The 13,497-nt window shown below is 50.3% G+C and overlaps 1 protein-coding gene across 8 annotated transcripts in view; it reads left to right on the top strand.

Moving 5' to 3' along the window:
• The window catches only part of Iqsec1 (IQ motif and Sec7 domain 1), a 329,466-nt gene that overhangs the window by 246,198 nt on the left and 69,771 nt on the right, over positions 1 to 13,497 (top strand). Inside the window, exon 1 of one of the 8 annotated variants that reach the window (XM_026788144.1) lies at positions 9,023 to 9,182. The exons of the other annotated variants lie outside the window; for them this stretch is intronic. The gene's annotated coding sequence lies outside the window, so the exon portion shown is untranslated. Of the gene's footprint in view, positions 1 to 9,022; positions 9,183 to 13,497 lie in introns of those variants that run through there. 8 annotated transcript variants of the gene reach the window in all.

Here is a 13,497-nt window from a genome sequence, read left to right as displayed (position 1 = left end):
GCTCTTACCCTGTTATTTTTAGTTTTAGTTTTCCAGCCCTGGGGACAGAACCTACAGCTTCAGGTATGGTAGGCAAGTTCTGTATACCACTGAGCTCAATCCCCAGCCCAGTAATCTTAAAGCCCAGAGATTCAAGAATAATTTGACAAAGGCAGACTTCTCCCCTGTCCCTTTCACCCCAGTCACCATTAGTAAAATGTCACCAGATTTTATTCTGGCACATTTAGATTTTTTTCCCTCTTGGCTCTGTTTGTGAGGTCACAGCAAATGTGCAGCGAGACATTTGTCCGTAATAATACTCCATCCAGGCTAGTTCCTAGGAACAAGACAGCAGTTCAGCATCACCATGATGCCAATGAAGTTCATACAAGCTGTGTTTTGATTTTGACAGTTATCCCAGTCAGATTCTTTTCCTTCCCTCTTTCTTCTTCTCCCACCCTCCCTCCCTCTCTCCGCCTCTCTTAGCCTTCCTTCCTTTTCATTTCTGAGGCAGGGTCTCCTGCAGCCCAGGTTGGCCTTGGCCTCTCTAGGTACCTTAGGATGACCTTGAGCTCCTGGCCCTCCTGCTTCCACCTCCTAAGTGCTGGTCACAGCTGTTGCCAACCACTCCTGGGTCCATCTAATTCTTTCATTGCATCGAGTCTTTTGTGTGTTTTCTGATGTCTTTATTGAAGGGTAATGTGCATGCTATAAAATCCCGCCTTTGTTAATGTATACCTCCACAATATTAGCATATTGGCCATGTGTAAGCAGCACCACAGCATTATTTGAAGTCACTCCACTCCCTCCTTTGTCCCCCGTGCATCCTTAGCACCTATCAGTCCTCCTGTCTCTGTAGAATTGCCTTGGAAGCTATGGATGGAGACCTGCGATGTGTGTCTTTTGGTGTCTTGGCACAGAGTCAAGGGCTGTAGCATGTCCACACTTAATTTCCATGTGTTACTGAGTAACAGTCTATGGTCCATCTCTGACTTGTCTGGTCCCTAGAAGATGGACACACTAGCGGTTTCTACTTTGGCCATTTAAAAATGATACTGCTATGGGTTTTTGCCAACATTTGTGTGTGGACACAGGCTTCCATTTCTCAAGCTGCTATGAGTGAAGACCTGGGCCACATTAGAAGAAACAGGCAAGCTGCTCTCCAAAGCAGAGGACCCTTCCCACCCCTACCACACTGTGCCGTCAAGGGTGCTCTGTGTGTCCTCTCCAGCACTAGATGTCACCCACAGCAATTCCTGCATCATCTTTGGTGTGAAGGGCTGCCCTCTGTGTCTTTAATTTATATGTCCTCCATGACCAATGATAGGGATCTTTTCTTGCATCCACAGGCTTTATATATCTCGGTGAGCAAAATATCTCCAACCCTCATGTTGATTTTTATTGTATGATCTCGTTGAGTCAGAGTTTTCTTTATGCTCTAAATATTAGCTCTTCACAGTGGTCACAGGACTCACAGATGTCTCTCCCATGAACGGCCGTCTTCTCACTTTTGGGGGTGGTTTGAGACAGGATCTCTCCACATAGTGCTGGGTGTCCTGGAACTGACTATTTCAACCATGCTGGCCTGGAACTCAAATAGATCTGCCTGCCTCTACCCAAGTGCTGGGATTAAAGGTGTGAGCCACCATCCCTGACTCTTCTCTTTTTCTTAATGGTCTTTTTTTGATATGCAAAGTTTCTCATTGTGATAAGGTCTCATTTGTTGTTGTTATTCTATACTTTGCATTTAGTATTGTGTAAGAAATCATCTAACTCAGGTCAGTCCTGTGATTTGTCTAAGAGTTTTAGAGTGGCCAGTCTCCCATTCAGATCTTTGATTGTTTTAAGCCAAACTGTGCAATAGGAGGTCAATGTTCAAAGTGTCCTGTTGCATATAGACAGCCAGCTGTCACGGGGAAGAAGCAAGGGCCAATGAATTACCTCAGCACCTGGGTCAGTCACAACTCACTTTACACTGCTTAGGGTTTTGTTTTGTTTTTCTTCTTCGCAGTACTAGAATTGAACACTGCCACTGAGCCTCTTTATTTCCTAGGCAGGGACTTACTGAGGTGCTCAGACTTACCCCCACTCACCCGTAGATAGCCCAGGCAGTCCTTCCTTGAACTTGAGACTCTCCTACCCCAGCCAGCTTGGTAACTGGGCTACCAGTTTGGCTTTTTGCTGTTGTGTTTGTTTGTTTGTTTTTGGAGACAGGGTTTCTCTGTGGCTTTGGAGCTTGTCCTGGAACTAGCTCTTGTAGACCAGGCTGGCCTTGAACTCACAGAGATCTACCTGCCTCTACCTCCCTCCCTTGTGTTGGGATTAAAGGGTTTTTTTAAAACTAAGGATAAAACCAGAGGTTTGCACCTGTTAGATGAGCACCATGACATTGAACCACACCCCAGGCCTGACCAGACTTTTTAAAATACTATTTTCATGGTGTTAACCCCCACCCCATTTTAAGTGGTTATCTAGATGACTCTTGAGAGAGAGAATTTGGAAGGCTGGGGGTCTTTCTCAGAGGCAAAATTCCTGCCTAGTATGCAAGAGGCCCTGGGTCTAGCCCAGAACCCAGCCATAGTTTTGTTGCCTGTGTTCTTTTCTGAACATGTAGCTACTGTGGGACCCCCTATTGTGGAAGGGCTAAACAGTCGAAGGATGATCATTCAAGTGGGGCTTGAGAGACCACATTCTCATATTTGTAGATCCTGGGAAGGTAGAGGTTAGGTTAGGGAAGGGCCGCATCTCGTGCCATGTACCCAACTGTGCCCCAAGCCAAAAGAAGTATCCAAGAGGATAAAAGAACTTAGTTAGGAAAGTCCCTAAGGTGCCACTGTCCTCTCATGTGTTGGGGGGACAGGACTGTGAGGACAGAGTGAGTAGAACCCAGCACAACACCTGCCTGACATACAGTAGGCACCAAGTAACAGAAAGTCCTGTGTGCTGCAAGCACATGGCCATGTCTGCCACCTGCCCTCCATCCAGGTGCCTCTCCCTTCCCCATCTCGGCAGCAGAACCTTCCTTCTGCTTAGGCACCCTTGCCCAGTCCTCACTGCTGCCCTCTCAGCTCTGCTGCAGGGTCTGTGCCCATGATTCAGGTACTTTTCTAGCCCCAGCGCCTCCCTGATGGGGAGCAGCCCCTTAGCTGGTCAATGCAGCTGCTTAGTTCCTGTTATCAGCGCCCAGCCCTAAGCACTGTCCTGAAGTGCGGCACACCACAGGTGCCCAGAAAGTGACATGCAGAGAAAATGAGACCTTTGACACTGAATTTAATGGGTTTGGACACAGCTAACATAAAGGTGTGCATTTAGGAAGTTTTGTCCATGTGCCAGCAGCTAACAGTGCCTCACCATTGTGCAATCTCTGTCTTTATTGGTGAAGTTGTGTTTTTTTTTATATGTTTATAGGTCATTTGTGTTTTTGTTCTCTGAGCTACCTAGGTAAATGGGACTTGAACATTTACTTGTGTTTTCTATTGCTTTGAAGAACTCTTTGCATATGGAGTAAAACAGAAGAGAATGGGCAAACACGTGGTGTCATGGCATAGCACTGTGTGCTCAAAGCCATTCAGTTTGAGAATCTGCTGGAGATGGAGCTGGGCCCAGGAGCCTCTTTATCCCAAGGTCTATAGAGGAGCTATAGAGAAGTTCTGAGCAGGAAAGGGGCAGGACTGAATCAATTTATGAAAATTGATTGAGATGAGAGATAGCTCAGTGGTTAAGAGCACTGCTTGCTCTTCCAAAGGTACTGAGTTCAATTCCCAGCAACCACATGGTGACTCACAACCATCTGTAATAAGATCTGGTGCCCTCTTCTGGCTTGCAGATATACATGTAGACAGAATACTAAGAATACTGTATATACATAATAAATAAATCTTTAAAAAAAAAAGAAGAAGAAAATTGTTCTGGATAGTGGGAGGAGCTAGAAGGGTAGGCTGAGGCTGGATGTACAGGCCACGAGAGTCTGGTTGAAGAGTGCCTTGTTTTAACTGGCAGGAAGAGGGCACAGACATGCTGGCTGCTGCTGCTGAGGTGGGAGGGAGGGGGAGGTAGATGGGGTAGGGATAGGCACACAATGTCCGGGATGGATGGCTGCTGCCACACACACTTCCTGTGTTGCTAGCATCTGCACGGTTGCGAGCATACCATTTTGTGTCTTGCGGTCTCCCCCATATCCGTCCCTTGGCTTCCTCCACACATAGAGGAGGAAGGGCAGGAGTGGATCCTGCTCTCTCTGTATGAGTAGGTGTGGTTGCCCAATATGAGACTCTGCCCTAGACATCTCAGACCCACATGGTATCCAGTGTTTGGTCATCTGTCCCATGCCACAGGACTGACCTCCAGCCCAGACAGACGACAGAACTGTTGCCAAGGTAACCCCAGGCAGGAAATATGAACCAATTATTTCCAGACAGGTTATGGACATTGGAAAAGTAGATAGGACTGGGTCTTAGGGAATCAAGGGGATCGCCAAAGTCACTGGGAGCCCCAGACACTCAACTCTGCCGTCCCTATCTCCCTGGGGGCCATTTCAATACTCAATTAGTTCTTCTGCTGAGAAGATTCTAGACAAGCAGTATTGGGTGGTGAAGGAGAACCCCCCCCCCCACATAGCAGCCGGGGGGGGGGTCCCTCCTAGACCTCAGATTAGGCACAAACCACACCCAAACGCCCGTTTTCATAGAGAGATCTTTTATTAAGCAGGGAAGAAAAGTTAAAGTGGCTACTTTCTGACTCAGGCAGAACAACAGCAGCAAATGACCTTGCGGATGTAATTTTTTAGAAGAGGAAAGGGGTAGGTCTGTGTTAGAATTGGCTAGGATATGGTGGTAAAGGACAAAGGGGACAAAGGAAAGGGGGAGGGATATTTGTCCCAGAGGGACAAAGGACTGCCTCTGGATAGAGAGGAAGAGACGCATAAAAAAATGGCAGTTTTTATAAAGGTGAGGTAAAGGGAGAGACCCTGTGCTGGAGGTGAGGTGTTTAATTTTAACTGGACATGTTAATTAGGTGAGCCAAAGCGGGACTTCTGATTGCTGGACTTCAATACTTCGATAGTTGGACCTTGGTAGTTAGCCTTAGGAGGAAGTGGTCAAATAAGCAAATAGAACTTGATGGCTAGCTGTAGGAATGTAATCTAACGGATTTTTTGTTTTGTTTTGTTTTGTTTTAGCAAGGCCTGCCAGAGTCACCTGCTTGAGTGGGCTAGTGTCCCTTCAGGTGAGCACTTCGGTTTCCTGTCCCTTGGTGGAGGGAACTAGGGCTCACAAAGGATGCCCTCGATCCCGAGGTCATGTAGACAGTCCTCCCAAGCCCGTGCCAGAGCAGGCCCTAGATACCATACTTACCAACTCCATGTCTAGGCTCAGAAATCGCTATTTGCTCTTTTAATTTTTACATTTGTTTTATGTGTATGAGTGTTAGGCGTGTATGTATGTGCACTATGTGTACCCAGTGTTCATGGATCCTTTGGGACTGGAGTTAAGGGTGGTTGTGAGCCACTGTGTGAGTGCTGGGAATTGAACCCAGGTCCTCTTCAAGAACAAGTGCTCTTAAGTCCTACGCCATCCTTCCAGCCCTAGAAATTTATTATTTACAAACAGATTATTTTTTTTAAAAAACCAGCAATACATCTAAGGAATGGCACATACCCTTAATCCCAGCAATCCAGAGGCAAAGGCAGGCAGATCTCTGAGTTCGAGGCCAGAATGGTCTACAGAGTTCCAGGACAACCAGAGCTATACAGAGAAATCCTGTCTCAAAACAAAAAAACAAAACAAAAAACAAACAAAAACCCCAGCAATGCAACTGTATAGTGAGATTATACAGTTTCAGTGGAACTTCTGTCCTGTTCCCAATCCTCCTTTCTCTCTCCAGGGTTTTGCTGTGTTTTTCTCCCTGGCTCATCTTTGTCAGAGGTAGCATACACAGGGATCAGCAGATATTTTGTGCCTCCTTATTGCCAAAGGCGCAAATACTTAACATAAGCATACACGTCAGCCTTCCGATACTGTAACAAAGATCTTGTTTGGGCTTATAGTTGTAGAGGTTTCCATCCATGGTTGCATGACTCCATTGCTTTGGGACCCATGGAAGCACAGTTCATCATGGTAGGGTTAGGTGGCAGAAGGAGCTACTAACCAAGGCATGAGAAAGGAGAAAGAGCGAGCAGAGGTTCTACCACTTCCTGATGCTGCCACCCTGGAGGCCAAAGCTATTTCACAATGACCTTTGGGGGATATTTAAGATTCAGACAGCCACAACAAACCCTGAACCATGAACTGAAAATGGTGAGTTGAAAATGCATTCAATACAGTAGCAGCCTGACTGTCCAGCTCGGCAGGACCTGCTGTGTGGAGTGGGCTTGTCACTCATTGGATGCCTGTTGGCTGCCTTACTCCACCATCTTGGAAGATGGTCAGCTGCATCTCAACAGCTCAGGGAACGATCAGAATTCAAGTCTGGAGTGTGTGTTTCACTGACAGATCGCTGAGTACACGTCACTCGCCATTGCAAAATTAGGAAAATGTAAGCTGAACCATCGTAGCATGGGGACTGTCTGTACTTGACTTTCTGAGACACACAGACCAGCAGAGGAGAAATGTGGGTGCTGGGAGCCAAACTTGGGTCCTCTGTAACAACAGTGATTATTCTTAATCACTGAGCCATTTTTCCAGCTCCCCAAATAGGTAGTTTTTTTTTTAAGCAAGTGAATTGGATTGTGTTTTGATTGCGTTTCTTTAATGCGCATTTAATTACAAGCAGGAGTGAATTTTTTTCCTGAACGGCTCTCCTAGCCTTGGCTGTTTTCTAATGGGTTAGTCATCCTGTCGATGGAAGGAACACTTTCTGTGTTAGGAAAATTAGCTATCCTCTCATTCTCCTCATTACCTCGTGCGGCAGACATGTTCTCAGGGTGCCATTTGTCTTTTTTACCTTGTTTGTGGTATTCTGATTCCATTTATATAGTCCAATTTGATATAGTTCAATACATCAACATTTGCTTTCTTGGCTTCAGGGAATGAAGCATCTGCATAGTGCCCTTTGCACACCATCCACGTGTGAGCACAACAGACCCGCTCAGCAGCCTCAAAGGAGCTGGGGTAGGGATTCCATCAGTTCCACCTACCGTTTCTGTGGGGCTCAGAGAGGTGATAAGACCCAGCTGAGTCACAGCTGCCGCAGTCCTGGTTAGCCTGTCTTCTATCACCTACCCTCCTACCAAGCCCAGTCGCTGAGCTCCACGCCAGCAATATTAGTTATAAAAACTACACAAGAATCTTCCTCCTTGAAGTGCTGCTTCTAAAAATATGTTTTTAAACTATTAAAGTAGGTTGGGCATGGCGGCGGTCCACATCTTTGATTCTAGCACTCGAGAGACAGGCAGGAGAATCCTTGTGAGTTTGAGGTTAACCTGCTCTTCCAAGGGAGTTGCAGGCTAGTTGAAGCTACATAGTGAGACGAGACCCTGTCTTAATCAGACTAAAACAATAACCCACTTGCTCTTAAAAATATGCAAGGGCATAAGTAGGTTTGGGGGAGGGGAGATGGTGAGTGGGGATAAGACTTACACCTTGCCCCATAAACCCATCCTACTGTCCTGCTATGGGCACTAGCAAGGTGCCATGGGTTTACTTTTGCAGGGGGAAAGGTCTTAAAAATAATCTCCCAAGTACTGGGATTGCAGCAGTGGGCCACCAGGCCTGGGTTTATGATTGCCAGGGGTAAGGGAGAGGAGGACCAGGAGCTAGACTTTCCTTGGCTTTGTCATCAATATTCAGTACTTTAGGGCTCACTATATTCTGAAAGAGTCGGGTGTCAGCATGGAACCTAACACCTATAATCACAGAACTGAGGCAAGAGGATTGTCATGAGTTCAAGACTGGGCTACATAGTTCCCTGCAAGCCTGGGCTAGAGTAAGACACTGTCTCAAAAATTAAAAATCAGGGAATAAAATAAAATAGAAGTCCGGAAAGGGGAAGCGCCTTGACCAAGGTCACACAGCCTAGTGGCCGCCCTATCCAGCCCCTATCTGCTCACACACATTACATCACTCCCCCAGATTCCTCCAGGCTGTACCGCGGGAGCTGAGTCCTTCCAACCTCTCGCCTCGCCGCTTTTATGCACCAGAGGGCGCTGCTCGGTTGCCTTACGGGGCCGGCTCCGGGTGCCCTTGCTCCACCTGGCGGGGAGCGAGAGGGCGGGAGGGGGGCCGCAGGACCTCTGCCTAGAAGGACAGCCCGGCTTTCAGGGTCGAGTGCTGTGTTGCTCCCCATTCCTCTGCTCTCCACTGCACAGCCCGCAACTTGTCTTTTCCTTAGGTACAGCCCTGCGCAAGCACCTTCCCTGTGCCTACCTCTTGCAGGCCCAGCTACCCTATCTAGGCCATTTCTTCCCCAAACTTGGGGTCCCTAGTCCAGACTACCCTAACCCATTCTCAAAGATAGTTGCTAGGCTCCCTGAGGCCCATCCCAGCATTTATTTGGTGCCAAGTTCATTTCGCTAGCAGGATGAGGGGATCAGCCTTCAGGGCCAGATTCTCTGCCCTTCCTTCGCCCAACTGAACAGCTTGGGCCCTGGAAGGGAAGCGGAGGGGCGTGGTGCCCGAGTAGACCTCAGGAGCCTCGACGCTGTGTGACCGGAGCCAGTGGCTTGCCCTCTCTGGCCTGTCTCAGCAGGCTGCGAGCGTGGGAGGAGGAGCACTGGCCGCAGGGGCTGCAGTTCTCCTTGGGAGGGCCCGGGAGTGTGTCCCCGGGCTGCTTTTGCCTCGGTGTTGATTTGGGGATCTTGAGGTGCGTAAGGGAAAGGCAAGGGGCTGTCGTGCAGACGACTCCGTGCCGGTTTTCAGAGTGCCGGGGAACCTGGCCTAACCGCTGCGGCGGCCCCGCGGCCTCCAGCGCCCTCCACTCGCCCGGGCTCGGGTGACGTCGTTGACTGGGGCGGCACCCATCCTCCCCGCCCCCCGACACACACACACACACACACACACACACACACACACACACACACACACACCTTCGGAAGGGGGAAACTGAGGCCCGGGACAGAAAGGACCCCCCGCCAAGGTCACGTCGGGCGGGGGCGCGGGGTCAGGCTCCGATTCTGTGCGTCCCTGGACCCCGCGCCCCTCCGGCCCGACGCGTGGGGGCCGCGCTCTCAGCGGGTCGGCGCGCGCTCGGCGGCTGCGGGCACCTGAGAGGTAGGAGCGGGCTGGTCGGGAGCGGGGTACACTGGCGGGGCCGGCTGTGCGGACCCCGGCCGGCTAGTGGTGCCCTGGTGGTTTCGCGCGCGCGCGTTGCGGGTTTGTAGGCTTGGCGGACCCGGCGCCACCGGCCTTGCTTGCGGAGCGGTGCGGCCCCTGGGACGCGGGGAGGTCGCCGCCGAGCAGCTACTGCGCTCTGCGGACGGCGCAGCAGGGTGCCGACGATACGGGTGGGGGCAGGCGCCTGCCGCGCCAATGCGGTGCCTCCCGCTGTGCGGGGACAGAACCCGGGGGTCGGCCTGTGCCTCTCCCCTCCTTTCCCTTCCCCCCCACCACCTGGAGAAATCCCGTTTCCCGGTCCCGAGCCTGCGGGCGGGAGGGAGGTCGAAGCATCTCAGGAATTCGCTCCAGCCTGCTAGACTCGCCCGGGAGTGGGTGAAAGCTTAGTTCGGACTGAGGAGCCTGGGCCAGAGGGACCTGATCCAAAATTGGCCCTGCCCCTAACCCGCTGTGTGGCCTCAGGCAGCCCCTCCTGCTTCATCCTGGTCTGGAGGGAAGGGGGTCCTGTAGGTACCCTCAGTGAAATCAGTTCAAGTTCAAGGCTTAAGAGCCGCACATCAAGAGACCTCTGGGCTCAGTCCTGTATGGGACAAGAGGCAGACCTTAGGGGTGTGATGTACTGGGCGCTGGTAAAGGAAACCCATTCCTATGCTAGGAGCCTGGGCCAGGAACTTTTGGGTGAGGCTCGGTGTGAGAAATTCCACCCCCACCCTGAGCACAGCAGCTGCCCTTAGACTGTGCATTAGCAGGCTGGGTCAGCCCAGATGTACAAGGACCTCCCACACACCTCCAGAAATCCCAGGGAAAACCCCCTTCCATGTTTCTGCTGGATAGTAACTACCCTAAATTGCCAAGCTGTAAACTGTCACAGCTGATCTCTCACTGGAGCAAACTGAGCAAAAAGATGACAGTGGTGTCCCTTCCTCTGGCTCTGTCCATTCCATGAGACTTCCAAGGACAGCAGTGGTCTCTGCCTGGCCAGGCTTGTGTTGTGTGTTGTTCTGAGCATGCTCCGTTCCTGGTGGCCAGAAGCAGGAGTCTGGCTGTGCACTCTGCTAAGCCACTGTTCCCTTTCATGGCCATCATCTACCTGTCTGTGTTCGCATTGGCCAGTCAGTGTAGCCCCTCACCAACTTCAGAACACCAACACCAGCTTGGCCTTCCCTACCCCTAGCATTGTGTTCTGTTCCTTATGGATGGCAGGGTGGCCAGACCCGTGAACCCACTTGTCCATAAGAGCCCAGGAGTTAAATTTGAAAAAAAAAACCTGAACCCCTTAACCCCTTCCATCCCCGGTGCTAGAAAAGGCAGGCGAAGAGGTGACTCTGAGTGCTACAGTGCCCACAGCCCAGCCCCCGAGTACTGTTATTCTGGAGGGAATACCTAAGAGTCTGAGGCCAGAGAGAGGCAGGGACATGTCCAAGGTCACATAGCACATTCAGGGTTTAGGGGCCTAATCCCACCTCCCAAGTACCCCAGGCATTCTTGGGTAGCCACCGTCTGAGGAAGGTGCCACAGGACTGGAGGCCACCACAGGGGTCTGTGCAATGGAAGAGCAAAGAGAGGAACCAGTGCTCTCCCCCTGTGAGCGACTCTGGCTCCTGCAGCTTGCAAACATTAAATAATCTTAGGTCTTATGACTAAAGTTCACTAGTCTAGTGGCTGCTTAAAGGGCCCATAGCAGTCCCTGCTGTAGCTGCCCTGCTCTGCTCTGCCTGCCACCCTATAGCAGGCCTCTTCCCCAGTGTGGGCAAGTACCAAGCCTGTACCTTATACCAGCCTCCTGACACTGGCTTGGAGTCGGTGTATCTATGCCCCTAAGTGTTCCTAACCATGAACAGCTAGCCTTGATGTCACCTCTCAACACAGCACAGTATGTGTGTGACGCCATTGTGTTTGAGGACAGTATCTTCTGGTGCCCCCTACCCACCACCACCACCCCCAGATACCTTGCCTTGGCTTGGCTCCTGCAGGAATGAGCTCCTTATTCCTGCCACCTAGAAACCAGTTCCTCTTCTGTGTTCTCTTCTTTGTCACTTTTACCACTTCTGCTGAGCCCTTTGCAGGGCAGCATCATCACTATGGAAGGATACAGTGACTTTGGGCTGGTGGGACATTGGCTGTTACAGCAAGAGCCAGTTGGGATGTCAGGCAGTAGGCAGCCAAGTTCTTGATGACTCTGAAGAGCTGTGTGACTTTCCCTCCTACCCCCTGCAATCCATAACAGGCAGCTCAAAGGGGCCTCACATCCATTCCATCTGCAATACCCCAAGTCAGTCTCTCAGCTTGCACAATACTTCTGGAAGCTTCATCTTCAAACAATGATATCACCCCTGTAGACCAGCAAAAAGAAGGCAGAACTTACTTTTTCCAACCTACAACCCAAAGGTTTCATAGTAGTGAGTTAATTACCTTGGAGCACCAGTGGTCTGCCAGCCTGTGGGCCCAGACTCCCTCAAGGATGGTGTACTTGGGGCAGGATGGTTATACATATGAGGCTCGGCGTTCTTGCTGACCATATGGGTCTCTGCATGCTGTGTGTGAGCTCCTGCTGCCTCTGTAGAAGGGAGCCTGTCTGCATGTGTCCTTCCTCCACAGGTCACAGAGATGGTGTAGGGAGGGAAAGAGACCTTGCCTGTCCCTAATGCTTGGGGCTAATATGAGTTTTCTCACGAACTGCACCCAGAAAAGAAATGCCGTGCCTTAGAAAGTAGTGAGTTTCTAGCCGGGCAGTGGTGGCGCAGAGACAGGTGGATCTCTGTGAGTTCAAGGCCAGCTTGGTCTACCAAGTGAGTTTCAGGACAAAACCCTGTCTCAAAAAAAAAAAAAAAAATGAGTTCCTTTTCACCAGTGATTTACAAGGTGGAATGAGCTTTAATGCTGTGGAGGGAGAGGTATTTAGCTCCAAGTCTCCAGGACCAATGTTGTGGTGTTTTGTACCTTGTATTAACTCTCCCAAGGATTGTTATGGAACACAGAGGGGACGGCAAGAATCATGAGGGTGATTCAGTGTAGCCAGGCACGGGGCAGCTCAGTCAGATGCTGATCTGAGGCAGAGCTTTGGGCTTAGCCTGGGCATTTGGTCTGAAACAAACCAGGAAGAAAAGTGAGTGCCTTATGGCACATCCAGGGGCAGCGACTGGTGGACCTGTTACTCATGAACTCAGGGAGCCTGGCAGTCCTAGAGCTGCCCTTGCTGAAGTGTCCCTCCTTTTAACCTGCTCTCCCATAGTAGGCCGGGGCCGGAAGAGAAAGAATGGTTTGTGTCCTAGGTAGGGTTACTATTGCTGTGATGAAAGCAGCGTGGTGGTTAGGAGAGGGTTTATTCTTCTCAGTTCCACATCACTGTTCATCATCAAAAGCAGTGAGGGCAGGGACCCAGAGGCAGGAGCTGATGCAGAGGCCTTGCTCCTCAAGGCTTGCTCAGGCTGCTTCCTTATAGAACCCAGTACCACCAATCCGTGGGTGGCCCCATACACGATGGGCTGGGCCATTCCATGTCAATCACTAATTTAGAAAAATGCCCTACGGGTTTGCCTACAGCCTGATCTTATAGAGGCATTTTCTCAACTGAGACACCCTCCTTTCTGACGATTGTAGCTTGTGTCAAGGTGGCACAGTTTGGGCGTGATGAGGATGGGTGGCAACAAGAGGGACTGAAAGGTGATGAACTTGGACATGATGAACAGGACTTGGAGATAGCCTTCTATGTCCTCAAGCGGGGGTTTAGATCCAGCTCTGTTTCATAGCTTTGAACAAGTCACTAGACCTTGCAGAGTCTCAGTTTTCTCCTATTTATTCATTTTTGTTTCAGTTTTTGGCTTTTTGAGACAGGCTCTTACTATGTAACTCAAGCTGTCCAGAACCCACTCCATATGTATAGTCTACGCTGGCCTCTTGACTCAACAATCCTCCTGCTTCAGCCTCCTGTGTGTTGAGATTGCAGGTCGCACCACCATGCTTGGCTTCCTTTCTCATTGGGGTGATGACAACCCCGACCACCAGCTAAGGCACAGAGCAAGCATGCCGTATCTCAACAGTTATTTTTCGTTACTTCCTTTGTGGGAGATGACAGAAACCACCTAGAGCCTCAGTCCAAACAGCAATGTCAGTTCCACATTTACAGAGTAATAGTGGTGATAGATATTGTTGTCAGAGCTGAGGTCACCACGGGAGCAAACAAGTCTGCAAGGAGGGTCGTACCTGTTCCCGTTCCTGTCAGACAGAAACAAGTCTGCAAGGAGGGTCGTAC

Source organism: Microtus ochrogaster, unplaced genomic scaffold, assembly GCF_000317375.1.
Source record: "Microtus ochrogaster isolate Prairie Vole_2 unplaced genomic scaffold, MicOch1.0 UNK1, whole genome shotgun sequence".
NCBI classification, from domain to species: Eukaryota; Metazoa; Chordata; class Mammalia; order Rodentia; family Cricetidae; genus Microtus; species Microtus ochrogaster.
The sequence above is the reverse complement of the archived record's forward strand: the minus strand, read 5'-3'. Positions and strand labels throughout refer to the sequence as shown.